Source organism: Rhagoletis pomonella, unplaced genomic scaffold, assembly GCF_013731165.1.
Source record: "Rhagoletis pomonella isolate Grant_MI unplaced genomic scaffold, Rhpom_1.0 Rhpom_scaffold_00005, whole genome shotgun sequence".
In the NCBI taxonomy this organism is placed as follows: Eukaryota; Metazoa; Arthropoda; class Insecta; order Diptera; family Tephritidae; genus Rhagoletis; species Rhagoletis pomonella.
The window spans coordinates 12,669,940-12,684,733 of NW_023458559.1; the positions used below are offsets into that span (position 1 = coordinate 12,669,940).

Here is a 14,794-nt window from a genome sequence, read left to right on the forward strand (position 1 = left end):
GTCTTTCATAATACCACTTTAAAAAAACGGCAGCAGGTCCTCTATAGAAAACTATCGAGGCATAGCGAAACTCTCCGCTATCCCCAAATTATTCGAAGCAATTATTGTTAATCAGCTGACATATTCTATATCTTCTTCAATTTCAAAATCTCAACACGGGTTTTCTAAAGGAAAATCTACTATCACTAATTTATTGGAGTTTCCAACTCATGTCTCAAACGGTTTTAGAGAAAATGCTCATACCGACGTAATATACACCGATTTCACCGATCGGCTTTCAGCCCAGTCTTCTTCAATGGATCTCATCTTACCTCTCTGATAGAACACAAAGAGTTATTGTTAATAATTGTTCTTCCAACATCATTAAAGCTTCTTCAGGAGTTCCTCAGGGAAGCCACCTTGGTCCGATTCTGTTCCTGATATTCATTAATGATACTTCTTCTATAATAAAACATTAAAAAATTTTAATGTATGCCGATGATGTGAAACTTTTTAAAACATTGTCCTCTATCGAAGAAAGGTCTTTGTTACAAGCGGACCTGAACAACGTGGTTAGTTGGTGTAATACAAACTATATGCCACTAAACCTTCAAAAATGTAAAGTTATGTGTTTCTCTCGGAGGGCTGTGCAACCAGCTGTTTATTCAAAATCAAATTATAATCTGGAGCAGGTATCCAATTTTGTCGATCTTGGTATCATAATGGATTCCAAACTCAATTTCAACCATCATATTAATGTTACAGTCAATAAAGCCAAGGCGTTTTTGCATTTGTAAAGCGATGGTCAAAAGAGTTCAGAGATACTTATGTTACAAAAGCTCATTTTACTACTTTAGTTAGACCTATACTAGAATACCGATCTATTGTTTGGAATCCCCGCTACCAAGTTCATTCAGAGAGGAATGAATCAATTCAAAAGCAATTCTTGCTTTTTGCGTTGCGTGACTTTAACTGGGATTCAGATTACAATCTCCCCCCTTACACAAGTCGTCTAAAGCTCATAAATTTGCCTACAATCGCAAGTCGTAGAGAAATGCTAGGTATAATATTTATCGTAAAATTAATGACAGGCTTGATTAATAGCCCGGCCCTCCTGGCTGAGGTCAATTTTAATGTCCCCTCTCGAGTGTCAAGACACTTTCGACCTCTGTTTTTGAAGCCATGCAAAACTAATTTTGAACTAAACGAATCATTCCGTTGTTTATGTCAAGATTTTAACTCTCATTCCAGCGCGTTTGATATATCGGACTCGATTTTTACTATAAAGAAAACTATTATTTCCACTCTCAATAATTGAAATACTATCTTTAGCATATCCAATCAGCTGATGAATTTGATTCTGTAGCTGAATAGTTTTAGATCTCGACACTTAACAAACTCCTGTTTCCACTACTCGACACCAAAAAACTAAAAAAAAAAAGGTACCGTACGTCATGCGGACTGCGACCCTCGTGTCGGTTGGGCGGGAATGGAGGGTAAAAAGCCGTTGGAATTAATAAATAATTTGCCTGTTTGTTTACACTAGGTTCATTCCTTATCTTTTTGGATTAAAATCTGAGCATCAGCAAAATGCGCTCACTAAAAGGGAATAACAGGAAAAAGTAAAGGAACGCAAAAACCAAATTTTTAGTCCAAAGAATGGGAACAACAAAACTAACGTCAAATAAGAATATAAATGTATGTACAAAACACATTCACACAAGCACAATAAACACTATATCAATTATTTTTTGCCTCCTTCCAATTTCAATTCTCTTTTTTTTTACTTTTTAGATTATTCTCACTTTTTGTGTATTCTTTAATTTCCGTTAATTTTAATTCAGTTGAGTTTGTCACTTTTCAACATTTTGCCAGCAAAAATTCTTCTGACTAAATCTGACTACTTCGGACTGAAGAGAGTCACTCTCACTGAGTGTTGCTCTCTCATTTTTGCTTTCATTTTCGAGTTAAGGAACGCTTTTTGGACTAAATCTGACTACTTCGGACTTTTTCTGACTATTTCTGGGAGATAAGGAACGCAACTATTATGCGCTGAAAAGCTGACTGTTTTTTGGTGGGATTTGGTGGGATTGATTAAACAACCTACCTATCAATCTTGGTTGTTAGGTACACACACAGGGTTGCACATCTCATATTTAAATAGCCAATATTGGCCATTTAAGTGCAGATTAAATGTATAATCTGAAAATGAATATCAGAACAATCTATACTTAAGTAGGCCGTCTGAAATTGGGCCTAAAAGAAGACCGGCCACGATTACGATACCCCGGGCGAAAACTTTTGAACAAGGGCGTCGATAGAGGTTTTTGAAGCAAGTATAACAGTAAAATTTTTTTGATGGGACACGAAAACTAGTTTAATTTTACTAAAAAAAGTTACAACAAATTTTAAACAAACACATGATTTTTTAAAAATTGCCTACATAAATATAAATAAGAGTTTTACAATTAAATGATAAATAGTACATGAAACAAGCTTTAATTTGGTATACAACATGTCGTCTTCAGTCTGTACTATACAGTGTTTAAAAGATAACTGGTCGGACCCAACACCGGCTGCGCTATCGACAGTATTTTTGAGCAAAACTTCTTCCTACGTAGTTATGGCTATTGAGTTGGTTATCCCGATAACCCACTTGATTTAGCGTAGTTTCGCCATATAAAAATGACAGCACTTAACCATTTCACTGAGATGGTTAAAAGCTAACCAACTCGAAACCACGTCGAAAGTCTGATACAACCCTGTGTTTTCCCGCCATCTGTGGGTCATTAGCGTTAAAATGTAAAGAATTCGTTCCCTACTAGTGTTTGGACTCCACTTAGATCAGATTAGATTTACTCCGGTTTTTGAAAAAATTTGAAATCTACTCCTCTACTCCGCTTGACTTCAAATCTACTCCGTTTTTTTCATTCATGTTATGCCCCTCTTGGGGCCGTTTTTTGAGTGTTCACCACCGGTTTCAGTAAAAAAATTGAAAGTTAGCCAAATCTCACTGTTAAAAAGTAACTCTTTCATAGCAATGCGTCAATAAAGTAACTTCCTTATTTTTTGATGTATGGCTGTACAAATTGGCGGATGCAGAACTTTACTTAACTTGTTAAAAAATATATGTAGAATGAATTTTATATAAAGTAGAAAAGGTTTGCTTTTTAAAAAATTAAGTGTTAGATACGTTCTGCTATATAGAAAATGCTAAAAACTACCTAAATATGTAACATATTATCCTTACATTGCCCCGCGTTCTTATTTTGCATGAATAGAAAATATTTGTCGGCCGCTGTGGTGTAGTGGTAAGCAGTGCGAGCTTCCACTCCGCAGCACCTGGGTTCAAACCCTGGTCAAAGCAACATCGCAAAAATATAGATAAAAGGTTTTTTCTTAACAGCGGTCGTCCCTCGGCAGGCAATGGCAAACCTCCGAGTGTATTTCTGCCTTGAAAAACAGCTTCTCATAAAAATACAATCGCCGTTCGGAGTCGGCGTAAAACTGTAGGTCCCTCCTCTTTTTGTAACAACATCAAGGCGCACGCCACAAATCGGAGGAGAAGCTCGGCCAAACACTAACATATGTGTAAGCGCCAATCTATATATATATATAGAAAATATTTTAGTCAAACAATTAATGTCAGAAACAAAAATAAAAAATTCAATCTAGTACGGAAAATTTGTTTTTGCTCCGATTTTTGCAGTAATTTAGTCCTGAATCGATTTTTTTAGGTCCGGACACTGTTCTTTACATTTGTACTGTTTTATAAACCTCAAACCGCAGTGTGGACAGCAATAGTAGTGATGTGGTTAAGTTCGATTTGAGATGGTTAACTTTTTGGTGGGGACATGGTATTAGGATTATAACCCTTACTACGTAGAATTCACCTTCTGCGTTGCCGGAGAAGAGAGGCGGAACTTCTTTCTGCGTAGGCGGCCTTCGGCCGCGCTTAGGGATCTTAACACTTAATACGCAGAATTCTCCTTTCTGTGTTGCCGGAGAAGAGGGGCTGATCTTATTTATGCGTAGGCGGTCTTCGGTTGCGCTTAAGAATTATAACCCTTACAACGCAGAATTATTTCTGTGTTACCGAAGGAGAGGGGCGGAACTTTTCTCTGCGTAGGCGATCTTCCGCCGCGCTTAGGAATTATAACCGTTACTACGCAGAATTCGGCTTGCCGGAGAAGAGGGGACCTTTTATGAGTGAACTACAATAGGCGTAATGGTTCATTCCACCAGGCCTTAACTGCTTGAAAGGGGTAATTGCTCATGTTTAGTACAAGAAAACGAAATTAAAAAGGCAAAATGTAAGAGATAAATCCTTCCGCTCTATCCATGTGAAAATTCTTGCAACTTGCTGATCTCTTAACTGTAGTTAAGCTATTGGTGGAAATAGGCTATAAGGTTGTCACTTGCTTGTAAATGCATTTAAATTTTTTATTTTCACTGAATTCCGAAACCTTAAACACAGATCATAATAAAATATTTATACCAAATAAATGGCAATAACTTGTACTTTCTAAATAATGTACATTTCTTTAGCAATAATAACGTAACTTTCTTAAAAAAGGTTACTTTATGAAAAAATTACGAAACTTTTTCGTTTTTTAATATTTTGGGCTCTAAAGTATAAAAACAATAGAAATTAGGTAAATGAGATGAAAGATAAATTAATTATCTTTATTTTGACACATTTCTTTTTTTAATCGGTTATGTCGTTCATAAAGTATTAATATTAAAAAAAAAAATAAAAGAAAAATACTTTCAGCATTAAATATCTTAAAAACTAGAAGGCCTTAAACCTGAAATTCGGTATATCTGAAACGCGGAGGGGCCCAGCAATAGCATAATCAAAATTTGTCGCCCCGGTTATCGTAATCTCCCCGAAGACCGAAAAATGTTTGACTATATAAAACACGGAATGTTCAATGCTTAGGAAATTTATTATAATATTGCATCGTATCCCAATAAACACCAAAAAAATATTTCTCCAACCTTGGAGAAATTCATAGTCCTCAAGTTGATATCCAAAATCATTCTCCAACTCATCTCTAACCGAGTTTCATTATCAAATGAAAAACTAAAGCTATATAAAAAGGAAAATTACAAATAAAAAGTAAAAAATCTTCAAAGTAACTTCAAATAATCTTGAAAGAAAATAAAACGCGGAATGAATCAAGTGGCAAAATTACTGTCGGACTGTATACTGTGAAGTGAGTTATTGTAATACGATACTGATTAACTACATAATACAAAAGGAGTAATAAAATGAAAAATTAATAGTTAAATTCATATATAGCTGCATTTTTTTGTAAGCGAGTGACAAAAGGACGCACAACTCTGGTAAAATTTCCTTTTAGCTACTTAAGCAACCCTGCTGGTACCTGGCAAGAAACATTAGTTCAACGGGATTTAGACACAAAAAACAATAGAAATTAGTAATTATGCGAGGTATTTGCGTAATATATATACTTATTTCTAATATAAATCATATATATACGAAAACAAAAATTTCCCTCTCCACTTTCCCATTAACAATTCACAATAGAGCAGTTTTTTCACTTAAAAACACTACTCTTCAGGTCGCGCATTTTTTAACCGACCTGGCTGAATTTGGATAAATAGCCGAGTTTGTGTTGTTGCTTTGCGTGTATTTCGTCATTTGAGCGAGTGTTCTTTTGTAGCTCGGTTGCAAAAGAATGGACCTTATGTATGTTGTTTCAATCAAAACGGTAAAATGTAGTGTTGGGAAGTATCGATTACTTTTGAGGATCGCGTTCTTTGGTATCGATACTTTTAAGGATCGGGTATTTTTGAGAGTACTGAGTACTTACTTTAAATATGTACATCAGCGTTGCCATTTTGGTGCTTTTGGAGCTAGATTTAGCACTTTAGCTAGCTCTTTCTTTAGCTCTTTTCAAATTTATCTAGCACTTTTTTAGCCTTAGAAAGTTTTAGTTGCATTTGGTATATATAAGCCAAAACTTCAGCGTTGATAAAATAGAAAATTTCGAAATGCAGTGTACCCATCATTAACTCTTGGATCTAGGCTAAAGAATTCAAAAATTAATTAGAAGAAAATTCTTTTCCTGATAGCGCGGATTTTGTTTTACCTTTAAGGAGAGCTGGAAGTAAAACTCTCCAGAAAAATGTAGCGAAAAAATTATTCAATTCAAATATTTGAAATTACAGACTTTAACAGTTTGTAAAGTATTTTTGTTCACTGTTATAAGTGCCATAGCAACGAATTCGAAATATATGCACCTTATTTTGGTTGTAAAAGATTTTTTCAGCACTTAAACTTATAAAATTCGTTGTTTTTATTAAAATTGCGGTAAATGTAAAAACAACCTTACGTCAATAAATGCTCAACCTTAACAAAAATATATATGTAGCTCTTCATTTTAGCTACTATTAGTATTATTTACCTCTTTTTAGCTCTTTTTTCGACCGTTTTAGCTCCAAACGATATTTTTCTCTGGCAACACTGATGCACACGAAGGTAACAATTCAATGCTTAATCTCACAAGCTGGCAGCACTTTATTGAAATTAGTATTGTACTTGCAAACCATTGAAACTTTAAATTGATACAATCATTTTTTAATACCGGTAATGTAAATAAAACACAGTACTTTTAAGCAAGGAATGAAACCGATTCAAAATAACGTTCCGGTTTGGGTTTCGGTTTTGCCAAGTGTTTTGGTTTCGGTTTTGGTTACGTTCTTCAAAATTTATTTCGGTTTTGGTTTCGGTTTCGGTTTCGTTCCGGTTTCGGTTTTTCACAGAAATTTTGTTGATATTATTTAAATCACAATGTCTTAAAGGAAAGAAAATTGAAAATTACAGTTCACTGATAATATCAACACTAGGTTCTTTCCCTAACAATCCGGACCGGATTTGGTAATTAGAGAATAAGAGAAACATTTTTTTTTTTAAAAATGGAACAAAGTCCAGAAGTACGGGAACGCAAAAACCACATTTCGTGCCCACAAGTCGAGAAACAGCTGATTCACGTTGTTCTTGTTTTTTTCACTTATACCATGTTCTGACCGACATCGGAAACATGTTTTCGTTGCTAAAACTGGTTTTCGACCTAAAACTTGTGTTTTCGTCCATGTAAAATCTGTCAAACGAAAACCAGTTTTCGCTGAAAACTACACAGATACACAGCAACAACGTCATCACCAGATTCACTTAAATGTTTCCTTTTTGCTGTAAAACTAAAGGTGTATGAAAACTAAAATATAATTGTTATTTTCGTCATATATTTACTACATAATAATGAAACCCCTTCATTTCTGTGTTCTTTACAACTATACACGTGAAAATGAAAATCAAAATAACTTCTTCCAAATAACCGATGCCAGATCGGAGATTTAATTTATTAGGCACCATTTTAGTAGCTTTTTGCGAAAAATTACCTTGACATACTTATTTACTACTTAACAAGAATTTTAGCAAAATATTGCTGATTTTGGTTAAATGAATCATTTATTTCAAAGAAATTTTGATTTATTATTTTTGTAAATTTCTGGAAACCGATTGAAACCTGTGATTGAAATGGTTTCGGTATCGTTCCTTTTCAGGTTAAGATAACGGTTACGGTTTCGGTTTCGGTTTTGAAAAACGAAACGGTTTTAAACGGTTACGGTTTCGGTTTGGGTTTCGGTTTCATTCCTTGCTTTTAAGTACCTATTCGACACTTAATCCTGAGTACATTGAATCGATCCTGAGATCTTTCTACTTTCGAGTTCTTTTGTGAGCACTGAGTACTTTCGAGTTCTTTCTTGAGTACTGAGTTCTTTGGAGTACTCAGTATCGATACTTTTAAAAATCGAGCGCGGTCGATCCTTTTGAGAATCGTGTTCTGAGTACTTTTGGTATCGATACTGCCCAACACTAGTAAAATGTATATTACAATTTTAGTATTTCAATGATATGTTTGATAAAATATGGATATCGAATTAAAGATAGTAACTGATACTTCTAAATAGAATAAATTTCTTTGCAATAATTATGCAGGTTATTTCATGAAAAAATAATATTTGTTCGTTTTTTAGTGGTTTTGGTTTAAATATATAAAAAACAATTTCAATTATGTATATCAGCGGAAAGTTAAATTGATTATCGGTTATGTGGTTCATAAGATATTAATATTAAAAAAAATCAAAGAATTCAATTGTAACCTTCTAAAACGTCTTTATATTTTACTCGCACTAAGTAATTTTGGCATGGTTGAAATGAGCGTAAAAAGTTCTATTGATCTGTATTTTTTGTTTTTGCATAGCTGAACGGTCGATATTTTAGATTTGTTCCAGGAAATGACGAATAACTTAGATTAAAAATCTACATTTTTACGTATTGCTTAGTATTTCCATTAAAACACCAAATGTATTGCAAATTCACATATAATTAATACTACACGTTTTATTTCGAATGGTATTCTTTGCGCACTTTCTTAGTACCTTTCTACTACCGTTTTCGCAAAAGGCGATCACATTCTTCCCCATTCTCCTACTTCCTAACTACAAATCTAGATAAAGGAGTGTCAAATTTTAGATGTCACAAATTACATAACCTTGTGTTATTGAATCATGGCACGGTGCAGCGAAACAAAGGTGGCGCCGTCAGAGGTACCGCTACTTTGGTTTTGCCGATTTTGACAGTTGTGGTAACTCGTAAATAAACTTTTGTTTACAAATAAGTTGCATAGAGAAATTTGAATTATTAGTGAAAAATCGGTTAAAATCGTGTTAATTTGCAATTTTTTAGTGATTTTTCAGGTGAGTAGTGTGTAAAAACTGATAAAATGAAGTGCCGTGTATTAAATTGCGACAGCCGTCAAGGTAGTGCCTCTAAATGCAGCTTTTTTTCCTTTCCTCGCAACGATGCCGTGGCGAGAAAGTGGGTGGAATTCTGCGGGCAAGTAAAGCCATTCAATTTGGATACCAGCTTCATATGCATGAAGCACTTTACCGACGATGATTATCACAATGTTATGCAGTACAAAGCGGGTAAGTATCATTTACTTTGAATTACGTAGATATCTAATAAAAGGATTAGGATTGGCTAAACGCCCGTTACTCAGGCGCGATGCGGTGCCATCCATTTCTGTGTGTGCTATACCTGTAGCAGAGTCTCAACCGCATGATGACCACAATATGGAGGTGCTTGAGCTAGGTAGTTGCGAAGGTAGTAAAAATAGTACGCCCTTAAAATTATATTATTAATCTAAGGGGTTTGTTACAGTGGTTGTAAGTGAAAGCAATACAGAATATCGACCCAAGGACGGTACTCTTGATGCTTCGACATCACCAATTCGTAACTGGGCTTACTATGACGGCGATCTTCAAGAAGTGGAAATGTTAAAAGCGGAAGTGTACGTTAATAATTTCAAGATCATAATGTGCAAATCAAATCATAACTTATATTTTCTACTTCTTGCAGAGCGACATTGAAGCGCGAAAATGCAATCCTCAAAAAGCAAACCGCTAAGCAGAGTACCGAGATCGCTACATTAAAGCGGGAGTCTGACCTTCAGCTGAAGAAGCACGCGTGGGCAGTAGAGTTGTTGAAAAAGAGTTTGGATGCAATGGCTGCCGAAATGGGAAATATAGAAGATAAACTGGCTTCTATATTCACCAAAGGTCAGATAGACAAACTGAAGACTGGGTCGAAGCGACGAAATTGGGCGGAGGAGGATATTGCACAGTCAATTACATTGTATGCTGCCAGTCCAAATGCATACAGGCTGCTGTATAAGCAATGTTTTCCACTACCTGGAGTTCGCACACTGCAGACTTGGGCACAAAAAGTGGAGATTTCGCGCGGACTTATAAACCCAGTCTTCCGCTTGTTGGCAGCCGCTACCCATATGGACGAGGCACAGAAACTATGCGTGTTGAGTTTCGACGAAATGAAAGTAAGACAATCTTACTGTTATGATGTTTCGTCGGACTCAACATTAGCACCCGTCAACTATGTGCAGGTAGCGATGTTAAGAGGTAAATATTACAGAAAAGATTTTTTAAATAATATAAAATATTTGTAAAGCCCTTATATATTTCAGGTCTCATGGCAAAGTGGAAACAGCCAGTCTTTTATGACTTTGACTGCAAAATGACTTCCGTTTTGCTGCAAAGCATATTGCAGAAGTCGCAAGATTGTGGCTACAATGCAGTGGCTGTCGTATGTGATTTAGGAGGTACCAATAGGTCGCTTTTCAATGATCTCGGCGTAAACGAAGACCAGCCGTGGTAAATAATGATAATTAGATGTATATTCATATTTCAGTCCCTATTAATACTTCTCATTTCCATAGGTTTATTTTCAATGACCAAAAGGTTTACGTTTTCGCTGACGTGCCGCACTTGCTAAAACTTTTGCGAAATCATTTCCTTGATCAAGGTTTCCTAATTAATGAGAAACCTGTGAAAAAGGAAATAATTTTGGAGTTATTGTCAATTACAAGCACGGACTTGACAATAACTCACAAGATTTCAGCAAGTAACTTGACCGTGGCTGGAGCTCACCGCCAAAAGGTCAAGACGGCTGAAAAATTATTTTCGCACACTGTAGCGCAGGCCATCACAAGGGCAGCAAGTGTGGGTCACCTGCAGAAGCAAAACTGGGCCGAATGCTTCCAACTGTTTAAAACAGTATGTATAATTGATATTCCTATATACATATATATATGTGAATTATATGTGAATATATGCACATACATATATGCATATACATATGCACATACATATTTAAACCCTAATATTAAAACGTATGTTAAAATTATACACCATAGACGAATGATTGGTTTGATGTTTTAAACGTCAGGGTTCCCCACGCCGACTCCAGGAAGCGGCGTCTTGCATATGGTCTAGCGCTCGAGGAGCAAGACAAGATCCTTGACGAAATGACCAACCTAATAAAAAGTATGAGGGTGATTGGCAAATTCAGTCTGCTGCCATTCCAAAAAGGTAAACTAATATGTGTTTCTCAAGATAAATATAAATTTTTTTCATTTTGCCTAAAGGAATCATACAAACGAATTTAGCGTTAAAGTTGATGTTCGAGGATATTAAAGCTCGATTTAACATCAAGTATGTGTTAACGTATCGCCTCAACCAGGACGTTCTGGAAAACTTCTTCGGAATTATTCGTTCGAAAGGCGGGTTGCATGATCACCCTGACCAGCAGGAATTTAAATACCGTTTGAGGCTCTACTTGCTGGGACATAACAAGGGCGTCTTATCCGACTCTGCTAACGTAGAAGAGGATGATACGCCAGATTTAGAAGTCACCCAGCCGCCTCTTACAAGTACTTTAACATAATTTTTTAACTATTAATTATTATTACTATTAATTATTATTACTATTTATTATATAAATATATTGTAGTATTAATGATTACATCCCTAATGTATCGCCATATTTACAGGTATTTTGCTAAAAAACCTGAGTTCTAATAAAGAACTGTGGCCGGTGGAAGCGGCGGAATTCGACGAATTGGAATTTGACGGACTGGAGCATTTAGCCGGGTATATTTGCCACAGGTTAAAGGATGATATTCCAAGCACGTCGTTTGGTAGCAATGACAACTCATGTTCCTGGGCGAGTCACCTAAGCGAGGGTGGGTTGTCAATACCAAGTTCATCTATGATGGACCATATGAGAAATCTAGAGTCAGTGTTTAAAGCAATGAACGAAGATGGCTTGCTCATTACAAATGATTTTGTAAAAACTCACATTGAGCATGCTTCGAAAATTCATTGCGACATTAAAGTGAAAAAATTATTTTTCAGGGCAAGAATGTTCTTTAAAATAAGAAAATTAAATAAAGAACTCATTGAAAATGCCCACAAGAAAAGAAGAAAAATTAAAAAAACTCTGGCTTAGATTCATATGGTACCATTATAAATTGTAAGTACGTACTAAAAACATACGGTAAGTTGTCAACTGAAATGTTGTATAAATCCGTAGAAATTAAAAGTTCTTTGATTGTAGCATGCAGCAACGTCCGCAGTTCCCGCAAAGTAAGCTCAATGTTTAAGCCGCCTAAAATTATAAGGCATGGATGCAACGTAAGCCTATGAGTTTAACAAATAATCTGGCATCTTGTATAAAAAAATATCCATATTTATTTATTTGCAGGAGAATAACATGAATGAATCAAAGGCCCTTTTCAGGGCCGCCAATTAATTTACAAAGAGACAATTATTTATGCTTTCAAAAGTACAAATTCAATTAGGCCATCATTTTTGTGTTTACATGCATATGTATATGGAAATGTGCAAAAGGCCCTTTTCAGGGCCGCAAATTAAATTAACAAAAAGACAAACAAATTTGTGTTTACATATTGCTCATTTACTTCAATAGTGTCATAATCTCAATGTCCAACATAATACAAAATCGAGTTAAGTATAGAGAAATGGATGCTAACTGCTCTTCTATGTTGTGTACTTTCATATCTGGTGGGAGATCTTATAACCAGTTAGCGATTCGCAAATTGTCGCTAACTGGTTACGGAATCTCCCCCCTGCACTGATTACCACTAGCTCAGTAGAGCAAAATAAGTATTCATTTTTGATATGGGAGTATATCGTTACCTTAACATAGAAGGGCCATATCTCACATCGTCGTTAAAATACAAAATGCCGTAACTAACTCAATATGCAAAACTCGCTTTTCGATTGATTATGATGCGTTTCATCGTTTATGCAATATAAATTATAGTTAGTTATGGCTTTTTTATATTTCAGCGACGATAGGGGCCTTTCTAAATTAAGGTAAAATTTAAAACTTGAAAACAGTTTTTTCGAGCGTTTGGTTTTGGAGTTATGTCAATATTGAAGTAGAAAACTACAAAAGGATCTTGCCATAGTCTACGAATATATGGAGCCCACTGTATGAAATTGTCGATTTCCACTTTACTACATTCAATTAATTTCGCCTATTTCGCATTGTTTCTTGTTCGGTGTTTCCCTATGGGATTCCCAGTATTTGACGAGCATCAATCAATACGTGCTTTCCTTCAAACAAAGATTCCTGATTAGTTCTTTTACAGATCTTATTGGAAAAAACGATTTAAAGCTTACCTCGTAATACATTTTAATATATCACTTCTCACTGTATTCTGGAATAAGTTCGAGTTCATAAATAATGCCGCGTATTATACGCATCTCTTTGAGGAAAGTAGATTTTCTCGATTCGCCTGCGACAAAAAGCAAAAGTTTTCCCTATATTTACAAATGTGTATAACATAAATACATAATTATAGAAATTGCGTTTTCAATTATCACCAATTAACCTGCATATTTATTGGGCCGGATCAATCCCTGTGATTTATGTCTTTGTTCCAGCTCTTCAGGTATGTTGCGTAAACGACAAAGGTACGAAATAATAGTTGCGTTCCAGATGCTTCACGATATTCACGATTTGCAGGAACAGCTGTTGGTAGTACTGCACTCATGCACACTGCATGGCTCCGATTCGCGCTGTTGTCCTTCCATGAAGTGTGCCATGGTGCCCCATCTCATTATGCGTAGATGCAAATGTAACGCTGCGACGAATCGCTGCATTTTGTGTATACAGGGCGTGCCAAAGCCGAAATGTTTTTTTATTATTATATTTACAGCATTTTATCACAATCATATCGGTTCTGCTCCAAGCAGCCTCCTTTAGCAAGTTAACTAATCAATCCCACTCAGATGCTGGCGCAGTTTGCTGCACCAGCCTTAATTGCAAAGCAATGGAGTACACTAAAACGTTTGCTGCAGCAGCCTTAATTGCAAAGCATGGAGTGCACTAAAACGTTCACTATTCTCCAATAGATTAGATGAAAAATGCAATATTTTCGCATTGATCAAAATTAAAACACCACTTTCGCTGTAAAGTGAACTGTTTTGACAGTTTGAACTCGTTCTACTTTTGTCTCTATTCTTTGTTTACTTGTGGTACACAAATGTCAACGGCCAGGACGGCGCAATCTTGTATTCTATCATTCTTGGAATCATGGGCGCAATCTATCATTCTTGCCACAGAACCACATATACATACATATCGCTCATTTACTTCAATAGTGTCATATCAAGAATGATAGAATACAAGATTGCGCCGATGATAGAGGATAATTTAAGCGTGACGTCATTTTGGTGCAATTGCGAGAAAGAAATGCCAAAACGCATAAAAAAATATGTAAACAATGCAGAAAAATTTGTTAATTTTAATATTACATGGCCGAATTTTGCAGGAATCAATAAATATATAAAGATTGATTAATTAGGAACACGTAGCAATAATTTTGGACATGTAGCCCTTTGGGTAAGTACGATTTTTAGCACATGAAAAAATGTATATATTAACAATGTTCAGCGTTGCCATTTTAGCCGTTTTCCGGCTAGATTTAGCCGGTTTTGATAGCAACTAGCCGGAGAAAATTCGATCTAGCCGGCAGCCGATTTGTTAGCCGGTTTGTAAAAAAAAGTTAGCCGTTTTTAGCCGATTTTACTATTTGCCTAATTTTCAGGTGCAAAAAGTAAACAAGTTGTTCGAAAGCAATAATGCAGACCCAATGAAGATTTTTAACGAACTCAATGTTTTACTTTCGCATCATGCTCCCTAGTGGTTATTAGCGCGGACACATTTGATCCTATATGCTCCCCGTTGGAACCATACCTTGCTCCATTTCCTCAGTTTTATCACAGTTTTGAAGAGTATTTAAAAACCAAAGTAAGCACAAACGCTTTTGACCACGAAGCCGAGAAAATAATTCGAGAAAATGGTCGCTATTTTATTATCACTTTAATAAAGGAA

The 14,794-nt window shown here is 35.6% G+C and overlaps 2 long non-coding RNA genes across 3 annotated transcripts; one reads left to right on the top strand and one right to left on the bottom strand.

The window, feature by feature from the left end:
* Positions 1 to 11,595: 11,595 nt before the first annotated feature.
* LOC118738720 lies at positions 11,596 to 12,177 on the top strand. Its single transcript, XR_004992942.1, has 2 exons — positions 11,596 to 11,926; positions 11,987 to 12,177. It is a non-coding gene; the product is annotated as an uncharacterized LOC118738720 (long non-coding RNA).
* A 342-nt stretch (positions 12,178 to 12,519) lies between these two features.
* On the bottom strand, positions 12,520 to 13,966 carry LOC118738718. Of its 2 annotated transcripts, none has more exons than XR_004992941.1 (3): positions 13,290 to 13,966; positions 13,078 to 13,193; positions 12,520 to 13,011 (listed from the first exon to the last, which is right to left on the bottom strand). It is a non-coding gene; the product is annotated as an uncharacterized LOC118738718 (long non-coding RNA). The 2 variants fall into 2 exon arrangements; XR_004992940.1 differs by having other exon boundaries at positions 13,078 to 13,218.
* Positions 13,967 to 14,794: the final 828 nt, after the last annotated feature.